This window comes from Lactuca virosa, chromosome 1 (genome assembly GCF_052849685.1).
Source record: "Lactuca virosa cultivar CGN04683 chromosome 1, Lactuca_virosa_CGN04683_v6, whole genome shotgun sequence".
Classification (NCBI taxonomy): Eukaryota; Viridiplantae; Streptophyta; class Magnoliopsida; order Asterales; family Asteraceae; genus Lactuca; species Lactuca virosa.
The window spans coordinates 264134758-264142289 of NC_136426.1; the positions used below are offsets into that span (position 1 = coordinate 264134758).

General features: G+C 46.9%; 22 non-coding genes across 22 annotated transcripts in view; all 22 read left to right on the forward strand.

Annotated features, from left to right (window-relative positions):
* Window positions 1-109: 109 nt before the first annotated feature.
* Window positions 110-228, forward strand: LOC145150157 (5S ribosomal RNA). The gene has a single exon (XR_013730983.1). It is a non-coding gene; the product is annotated as a 5S ribosomal RNA (ribosomal RNA).
* A 229-nt stretch (window positions 229-457) lies between these two features.
* On the forward strand, window positions 458-576 carry LOC145154534 (5S ribosomal RNA). The gene has a single exon (XR_013735006.1). It is a non-coding gene; the product is annotated as a 5S ribosomal RNA (ribosomal RNA).
* Window positions 577-808: 232 nt separating this feature from the next.
* On the forward strand, window positions 809-927 carry LOC145155127 (5S ribosomal RNA). The gene has a single exon (XR_013735583.1). It is a non-coding gene; the product is annotated as a 5S ribosomal RNA (ribosomal RNA).
* Window positions 928-1156: 229 nt separating this feature from the next.
* LOC145147842 (5S ribosomal RNA) lies at window positions 1157-1275 on the forward strand. The gene has a single exon (XR_013728730.1). It is a non-coding gene; the product is annotated as a 5S ribosomal RNA (ribosomal RNA).
* Window positions 1276-1506: 231 nt separating this feature from the next.
* On the forward strand, window positions 1507-1625 carry LOC145152247 (5S ribosomal RNA). The gene has a single exon (XR_013732775.1). It is a non-coding gene; the product is annotated as a 5S ribosomal RNA (ribosomal RNA).
* A 232-nt stretch (window positions 1626-1857) lies between these two features.
* LOC145150309 (5S ribosomal RNA) lies at window positions 1858-1973 on the forward strand. Its single transcript, XR_013731129.1, has one exon. It is a non-coding gene; the product is annotated as a 5S ribosomal RNA (ribosomal RNA).
* Window positions 1974-2202: 229 nt separating this feature from the next.
* Window positions 2203-2321, forward strand: LOC145147788 (5S ribosomal RNA). Its single transcript, XR_013728678.1, has one exon. It is a non-coding gene; the product is annotated as a 5S ribosomal RNA (ribosomal RNA).
* Window positions 2322-2550: 229 nt separating this feature from the next.
* LOC145154255 (5S ribosomal RNA) lies at window positions 2551-2669 on the forward strand. Its single transcript, XR_013734735.1, has one exon. It is a non-coding gene; the product is annotated as a 5S ribosomal RNA (ribosomal RNA).
* A 230-nt stretch (window positions 2670-2899) lies between these two features.
* On the forward strand, window positions 2900-3018 carry LOC145147426 (5S ribosomal RNA). The gene has a single exon (XR_013728330.1). It is a non-coding gene; the product is annotated as a 5S ribosomal RNA (ribosomal RNA).
* A 231-nt stretch (window positions 3019-3249) lies between these two features.
* LOC145144648 (5S ribosomal RNA) lies at window positions 3250-3368 on the forward strand. The gene has a single exon (XR_013725656.1). It is a non-coding gene; the product is annotated as a 5S ribosomal RNA (ribosomal RNA).
* A 231-nt stretch (window positions 3369-3599) lies between these two features.
* LOC145150311 (5S ribosomal RNA) lies at window positions 3600-3715 on the forward strand. Its single transcript, XR_013731131.1, has one exon. It is a non-coding gene; the product is annotated as a 5S ribosomal RNA (ribosomal RNA).
* Window positions 3716-3944: 229 nt separating this feature from the next.
* LOC145150158 (5S ribosomal RNA) lies at window positions 3945-4063 on the forward strand. Its single transcript, XR_013730984.1, has one exon. It is a non-coding gene; the product is annotated as a 5S ribosomal RNA (ribosomal RNA).
* Window positions 4064-4292: 229 nt separating this feature from the next.
* On the forward strand, window positions 4293-4411 carry LOC145154535 (5S ribosomal RNA). Its single transcript, XR_013735007.1, has one exon. It is a non-coding gene; the product is annotated as a 5S ribosomal RNA (ribosomal RNA).
* A 232-nt stretch (window positions 4412-4643) lies between these two features.
* Window positions 4644-4762, forward strand: LOC145155128 (5S ribosomal RNA). The gene has a single exon (XR_013735584.1). It is a non-coding gene; the product is annotated as a 5S ribosomal RNA (ribosomal RNA).
* A 229-nt stretch (window positions 4763-4991) lies between these two features.
* Window positions 4992-5110, forward strand: LOC145145177 (5S ribosomal RNA). Its single transcript, XR_013726164.1, has one exon. It is a non-coding gene; the product is annotated as a 5S ribosomal RNA (ribosomal RNA).
* Window positions 5111-5340: 230 nt separating this feature from the next.
* LOC145155129 (5S ribosomal RNA) lies at window positions 5341-5459 on the forward strand. Its single transcript, XR_013735585.1, has one exon. It is a non-coding gene; the product is annotated as a 5S ribosomal RNA (ribosomal RNA).
* Window positions 5460-5688: 229 nt separating this feature from the next.
* Window positions 5689-5807, forward strand: LOC145143739 (5S ribosomal RNA). The gene has a single exon (XR_013724769.1). It is a non-coding gene; the product is annotated as a 5S ribosomal RNA (ribosomal RNA).
* Window positions 5808-6034: 227 nt separating this feature from the next.
* On the forward strand, window positions 6035-6153 carry LOC145144290 (5S ribosomal RNA). The gene has a single exon (XR_013725301.1). It is a non-coding gene; the product is annotated as a 5S ribosomal RNA (ribosomal RNA).
* Window positions 6154-6383: 230 nt separating this feature from the next.
* LOC145144649 (5S ribosomal RNA) lies at window positions 6384-6502 on the forward strand. The gene has a single exon (XR_013725657.1). It is a non-coding gene; the product is annotated as a 5S ribosomal RNA (ribosomal RNA).
* A 231-nt stretch (window positions 6503-6733) lies between these two features.
* On the forward strand, window positions 6734-6852 carry LOC145150885 (5S ribosomal RNA). Its single transcript, XR_013731694.1, has one exon. It is a non-coding gene; the product is annotated as a 5S ribosomal RNA (ribosomal RNA).
* A 231-nt stretch (window positions 6853-7083) lies between these two features.
* On the forward strand, window positions 7084-7202 carry LOC145147110 (5S ribosomal RNA). Its single transcript, XR_013728024.1, has one exon. It is a non-coding gene; the product is annotated as a 5S ribosomal RNA (ribosomal RNA).
* Window positions 7203-7431: 229 nt separating this feature from the next.
* Window positions 7432-7532, forward strand: part of LOC145144785 (5S ribosomal RNA) — a 119-nt gene continuing 18 nt past the window's right edge. The window contains exon 1 of the ribosomal RNA XR_013725787.1: window positions 7432-7532. This exon is cut by the window's right edge and continues 18 nt beyond it. This is a non-coding gene — a ribosomal RNA (5S ribosomal RNA).

Here is a 7532-nt window from a genome sequence, read left to right on the forward strand (position 1 = left end):
TTTTTGCAACGGAGTCGATCGGTCACGTGGGTCCCACGTCTCGCGTACGAAAACAAAGGAGGTTCTGCGTCTTTTAAGACATAAAAGCAATAAGCATGGATAGTATTTCAGGTGCGATCATACCAGCACTAATGCACCGGATCCCATCAAAACTCTGCAGTTAAGCGTGCTTGGGCGAGAGTAGTACTAGGATGGGTGACCCCCTGGGAAGTCCTCATGTTGCACCCCCCTTTTTCGTTGCCTCTTTGCGTTTTTTTTTAGATTTTACGTGCGGTTTTTTTTTGTTTTTTTGTTTCTTGCTATTTCTATGCTCGGGTGGCCTCCGCTTCATGGTTCATGGTTTTCGTATTTTTGGAACGGAGCCGATCGGTCACGTGGGTCCCACGCCTCGCTTACGAAAACAAAGGAGGTTCTGCGTCTTTAAAGACATAAAAGCAATAAGCATGGATAGTATTTCGTGTGCGATCATACCAGCACTAATGCACCGGATCCCATCAGAACTCCGCAGTTAAGCGTGCTTGGGCGAGAGTAGTACTAGGATGGGTGACCCCCTGGGAAGTCCTCGTGTTGCACCCCCCCTTTTTCGTTGCCCGTTTGCGTTTTTTTAGATTTTACGTGCGTTTTTTTTTTTGTTTTTTTTTTCTTTCTTGCTATTTCTATGCTCGGGTGGCCTCCGCTTCATGGTTGATGGTTTTCGTATTTTTGGAACGGAGCCGATCGGTCACATGGGTCCCACGCCTCGCGTACGAAAACAAAGGAGGTTCTGCGTCTTTTAAGACATAAAAGCAATAAGCATGAATAGTATTTCGGGTGCGATCATACCAGCACTAATGCACCGGATCCCATCAGAACTCTGCAGTTAAGCGTGCTTGGGCGAGAGTAGTACTAGGATGGGTGACCCCCTGGGAAGTCCTCGTGTTGCACCCCCCTTTTTCGTTGCCCGTTTGCGTTTTTTTAGATTTTACGTGCGGTTTTTTTTTGTTTTTTTTTCTTTCTTGCTATTTCTATGCTCGGGTGGCCTCCGCTTCATGGTTCATGGTTTTCGTATTTTTGCAACGGAGCCGATCGGTCTCGTGGATCCCACGCCTCGCGTACGAAAACAAAGGAGGTTCTGCGTCTTTTAAGACATAAAAACAATAAGCATGGATAATATTTCGGGTGCGATCATACCAGCACTAATGCACCGAATCCCATCAGAACTCCGTAGTTAAGCGTGCGCGGGCGAGAGTAGTACTAGGATGGGTGACCCCCTGGGAAGTCCTCGTGTTGCACTCCCCTTTTTCGTTGCCCGTTTGCGTTTTTTTTAGATTTTACGTGCTGTTTTTTTTTTGTTTTTTTTTCTTTCTTGTTGTTTCTATGCTCGGGTGGCCTCCGCTTCATGGTTCATGGTTTTCGTATTTTTGCAACGGAGACGATCGGTCACGTGGGTCCCACGCCTCGCGTACGAAAACAAAGGAGGTTCTGCGTCTTTTAAGACATAAAAGCAATAAGCATGGATAATATTTCGGGTGCGATCATACCAGCACTAATGCACCGGATCCCATCAGAACTCCGCAGTTAAGCGTGCTTGGGCGAGAGTAGTACTAGGATGGGTGACCCCCTGGGAAGTCCTCGTGTTGCACCCCCCTTTTTCGTTGCCCGTTTGCGTTTTTTTAGATTTTACGTGCGGTTTTTTTTTTGTTTTTTTTTTTCTTTCTTGCTATTTCTATGCTCGGGTGGCCTCCGCTTCATGGTTCATGGTTTTCGTATTTTTGGAACGGAGCCGATCGGTCTCGTGGGTCCCACGCCTCGCGTACGAAAACAAAGGAGGTTCTGCGTCTTTTAAGACATAAAAGCAATAAGCATGGATAGTATTTCGGGTGCGATCATACCAGCACTAATGCACCGGATCCCATCAGAACTCTGCAGTTAAGCGTGCTTGGGCGAGAGTAGTACTAGGATGGGTTCCCTGGGAAGTCCTCGTGTTGCACCCCCCTTTTTCGTTGCCCGTTTGCGTTTTTTTAGATTTTACGTGCGGTTTTTTTTTGTTTTTTTTTCTTTCTTGCTATTTCTATGCTCGGGTGGCCTCCACTTCATGGTTCATGGTTTTCGTATTTTTGCAACGGAGCCGATCGGTCACGTGGGTCCCACGCCTCGCGTACGAAAACAAAGGAGGTTCTGCGTCTTTTAAGACATAAAAGCAATAAGCATGGATAGTATTTCGGGTGCGATCATACCAGCACTAATGCACCGGATCCCATCAGAACTCCGCAGTTAAGCGCGCTTGGGCGAGAGTAGTACTAGGATGGGTGACCCCCTGGGAAGTCCTCTTGTTGCACCCCTTTTTTCGTTGCCCGTTTGCGTTTTTTTAGATTTTACGTGCGGTTTTTTTTTGTTTTTTTTTTCTTTCTTGCTGTTTCTATGCTCGGGTGGCTTCCGCTTCATGGTTCATGGTTTTCGTATTTTTGGAACGGAGCCGATCGGTCACGTGGGTCCCACGCCTCGCGTACGAAAACAAAGGAGGTTCTGCGTCTTTTAAGACATAAAAGCAATAAGCATGGATAGTATTTCGGGTGCGATCATACCAGCACTAATGCACCGGATCCCATCAGAACTCCGCAGTTAAGCGTGCTTGGGCGAGAGTAGTACTAGAATGGGTGACCCCCTGGGAAGTCCTCGTGTTGCACCCCTTTTTTCGTTGCCCGTTTGCGTTTTTTTAGATTTTACGTGCGGTTTTTTTTTTGTTTTTTTGTTCTTTCTTGTTATTTCTATGCTCGGGTGGCCTCCGCTTCATGGTTCATGGTTTTCGTATTTTTGGAACGGAGCCGATCGGTCTGGTGGGTCCCACGCCTCGCGTACGAAAACAAAGGAGGTTCTGCGTCTTTTAAGACATAAAAGCAATAAGCATGGATAGTATTTCGGGTGCGATCATACCAGCACTAATGCACCGGATCCCATCAGAACTCCGCAGTTAAGCGTGCTTGGGCGAGAGTAGTATTAGGATGGGTGACCCCCTGGGAAGTCCTCTTGTTGCACCCCTTTTTTCGTTGCCCGTTTGCGTTTTTTTAGATTTTACGTGCGGTTTTTTTTTTTGTTTTTTTGTTCTTTCTTGCTATTTCTATGCTCGGGTGGCCTCCGCTTCATGGTTCATGGTTTTCGTATTTTTGGAACGGAGCCGATCGGTCTCGTGGGTCCCACGCCTCGCGTACGAAAACAAAGGAGGTTCTGCGTCTTTTAAGACATAAAAACAATAAGCATTGATAATATTTCGGGTGCGATCATACCAGCACTAATGCACCGAATCCCATCAGAACTCCGCAGTTAAGCGTGCTTGGGCGAGAGTAGTACTAGGATGGGTGACCCCCTGGGAAGTCCTCGTGTTGCACCCTCCTTTTTCGTTGCACGTTTGCGTTTTTTTAGATTTTACGTGCGGTTTTTTTTTTGTTTTTTTTTTCTTTCTTGCTATTTCTATGCTCGGGTGGCCTCCGCTTCATGGTTCATGGTTTTCGTATTTTTGGAACGGAGCCGATCGGTCTCGTGGGTCCCACGCCTCGCGTACGAAAACAAAGGAGGTTCTGCGTCTTTTAAGACATAAAAGTAATAAGCATGGATAGTATTTCGGGTGCGATCATACCAGCACTAATGCACCGGATCCCATCAGAACTCTGCAGTTAAGCGTGCTTGGGCGAGAGTAGTACTAGGATGGGTTCCCTGGGAAGTCCTCGTGTTGCACCCCCCTTTTTCGTTGCCCGTTTGCGTTTTTTTAGATTTTACGTGCGGTTTTTTTTTGTTTTTTTTTCTTTCTTGCTATTTCTATGCTCGGGTGGCCTCCGCTTCATGGTTCATGGTTTTCGTATTTTTGCAACGGAGCCGATCGGTCACGTGGGTCCCACGTCTCGCGTACGAAAACAAAGGAGGTTCTGCGTCTTTTAAGACATAAAAGCAATAAGCATGGATAGTATTTCAGGTGCGATCATACCAGCACTAATGCACCGGATCCCATCAAAACTCTGCAGTTAAGCGTGCTTGGGCGAGAGTAGTACTAGGATGGGTGACCCCCTGGGAAGTCCTCATGTTGCACCCCCCTTTTTCGTTGCCTCTTTGCGTTTTTTTTTAGATTTTACGTGCGGTTTTTTTTTGTTTTTTTGTTTCTTGCTATTTCTATGCTCGGGTGGCCTCCGCTTCATGGTTCATGGTTTTCGTATTTTTGGAACGGAGCCGATCGGTCACGTGGGTCCCACGCCTCGCTTACGAAAACAAAGGAGGTTCTGCGTCTTTAAAGACATAAAAGCAATAAGCATGGATAGTATTTCGTGTGCGATCATACCAGCACTAATGCACCGGATCCCATCAGAACTCCGCAGTTAAGCGTGCTTGGGCGAGAGTAGTACTAGGATGGGTGACCCCCTGGGAAGTCCTCGTGTTGCACCCCCCCTTTTTCGTTGCCCGTTTGCGTTTTTTTAGATTTTACGTGCGTTTTTTTTTTTGTTTTTTTTTTCTTTCTTGCTATTTCTATGCTCGGGTGGCCTCCGCTTCATGGTTGATGGTTTTCGTATTTTTGGAACGGAGCCGATCGGTCACATGGGTCCCACGCCTCGCGTACGAAAACAAAGGAGGTTCTGCGTCTTTTAAGACATAAAAGCAATAAGCATGAATAGTATTTCGGGTGCGATCATACCAGCACTAATGCACCGGATCCCATCAGAACTCTGCAGTTAAGCGTGCTTGGGCGAGAGTAGTACTAGGATGGGTGACCCCCTGGGAAGTCCTCGTGTTGCACCCCCCTTTTTCGTTGCCCGTTTGCGTTTTTTTAGATTTTACGTGCGGTTTTTTTTTGTTTTTTTTTCTTTCTTGCTATTTCTATGCTCGGGTGGCCTCCGCTTCATGGTTCATGGTTTTCGTATTTTTGCAACGGAGCCGATCGGTCACGTGGGTCCCACGCCTCGCGTACGAAAACAAAGGAGGTTCTGCGTCTTTTAAGACATAAAAGCAATAAGCATGGATAGTATTTCGGGTGCGATCATACCAGCACTAATGCACCGGATCCCATCAAAACTCCGCAGTTAAGCGTGCTTGGGCGAGAGTAGTACTAGGATGGGTGACCCTCTGGGAAGTCCTCGTGTTGCACCCCCCTTTTTCGTTGCCCGTTTGCGTTTTCTTAGATTTTACGTGCGGTTTTTTTTTTGTTTTTTTTTCTTTCTTGCTATTTCTATGCTCGGGTGGCCTCCGCTTCATGGTTGATGGTTTTCGTATTTTTGGAACGGAGCCGATCGGTCACATGGGTCCCACGCCTCGCGTACGAAAACAAAGGAGGTTCTGCGTCTTTTAAGACATAAAAGCAATAAGCATGGATAGTATTTCGGGTGCGATCATACCAGCACTAATGCACCGGATCCCATCAGAACTCTGCAGTTAAGCGTGCTTGGGCGAGAGTAGTACTAGGATGGGTGACCCCCTGGGAAGTCCTCGTGTTGCACCCCCCTTTTTCGTTGCCCGTTTGCGTTTTTTTAGATTTTACGTGCGGTTTTTTTTTGTTTTTTTTTCTTTCTTGCTATTTCTATGCTCGGGTGGCCTCCGCTTCATGGTTCATGGTTTTCGTATTTTTGCAACGGAGCCGATCGGTCACGTGGGTCCCACGCCTCGCGTACGAAAACAAAGGAGGTTCTGCGTCTTTTAAGACATAAAAGCAATAAGCATGGATAGTATTTCGGGTGCGATCATACCAGCACTAATGCACCGGATCCCATCAAAACTCCGCAGTTAAGCGTGCTTGGGCGAGAGTAGTACTAGGATGGGTGACCCCCTGGGAAGTCCTCGTGTTGCACCCCCTTTTTCGTTGCCTCTTTGCGTTTTTTTTAGATTTTACGTGCGGTTTTTTTTTGTTTTTTTGTTTCTTGCTATTTCTATGCTCGGGTGGCCTCCGCTTCATGGTTCATGGTTTTCGTATTTTTGGAACGGAGCCGATCGGTCACGTGGGTCCCACGCCTCGCTTACGAAAACAAAGGAGGTTCTGCGTCTTTTAAGACATAAAAGCAATAAGCATGGATAGTATTTCGGGTGCGATCATACCAGCATTAATGCACCGGATCCCATCAGAACTCCGTAGTTAAGCGTGCTTGGGCGAGAGTAGTACTAGGATGGGTGACCCCCTGGGAAGTCCTCGTGTTGCACCACCCTTTTTCGTTGCCCGTTTGCGTTTTTTTAGATTTTACGTGCGGTTTTTTTTTTGTTTTTTTTTCTTTCTTGCTATTTCTATGCTCGGGTGGCCTCCGCTTCATGGTTCATGGTTTTCGTATTTTTGCAACGGAGCCGATCGGTCACGTGGGTCCCACGCCTCGCATACGAAAACAAAGGAGGTTCTGCATCTTTTAAGACATAAAAACAATAAGCATTGATAATATTTCGGGTGCGATCATACCAGCACTAATGCACCGAATCCCATCAGAACTCCGCAGTTAAGCGTGCTTGGGCGAGAGTAGTACTAGGATGGGTGACCCCCTGGGAAGTCCTCGTGTTGCACCCTCCTTTTTCGTTGCCCGTTTGCGTTTTTTTAGATTTTACGTGCGGTTTTTTTTTTGTTTTTTTGTTCTTTCTTGCTATTTCTATGCTCGGGTGGCCTCCGCTTCATGGTTCATGGTTTTCGTATTTTTGGAACGGAGCCGATCGGTCTCGTGGGTCCCACGCCTCGCGTACGAAAACAAAGGAGGTTCTGCGTATTTTAAGACATAAAAACAATAAGCATGGATAATATTTCAGGTGCGATCATACCATCACTAATGCACCGAATCCCATCAGAACTCCGCAGTTAAGCGTGCTTGGGCGAGAGTAGTACTAGGATGGGTGACCCCCTGGGAAGTCCTCGTGTTGGACCCCCCTTTTTCGTTGCCCGTTTGCGTTTTTTTTAGATTTTACGTGCTGTTTTTTTTTGTTTTTTTTTTCTTTCTTGCTGTTTCTATGCTCGGGTGGCCTCCGCTTCATGGTTCATGGTTTTCGTATTTTTGGAACGGAGCCGATCGGTCACGTGGGTCCCACGCCTCGCGTACGAAAACAAAGGAGGTTCTGCGTCTTTTAAGACATAAAAGCAATAAGCATGGATAGTATTTCGGGTGCGATCATACTAGCACTAATGCACCGGATCCCATCAGAACTCCACAGTTAAGCGTGCTTGGGCGAGAGTAGTACTAGGATGGGTGACCCCCTGGGAAGTCCTCGTGTTGCTCCCCTTTTTTCGTTGCCCGTTTGCGTTTTTTTAGATTTTACGTGCGGTTTTTTTTTGTTTTTTTGTTCTTTCTTGCTATTTCTATGCTCGGGTGGCCTCCGCTTCATGGTTCATGGTTTTCGTATTTTTGGAACGGAGCCGATCGGTCACGTGGGTCCCACGCCTCGCGTACGAAAACAAAGGAGGTTCTGCGTCTTTTAAGACATAAAAGCAATAAGCATGGATAGTATTTCGGGTGCGATCATACCAGCACTAATGCACCGGATCCCATCAGAACTCCGCAGTTAAGCGTGCTTGGGCGAGAGTAGTACTAGGATGGGTGACCCCCTGGGAA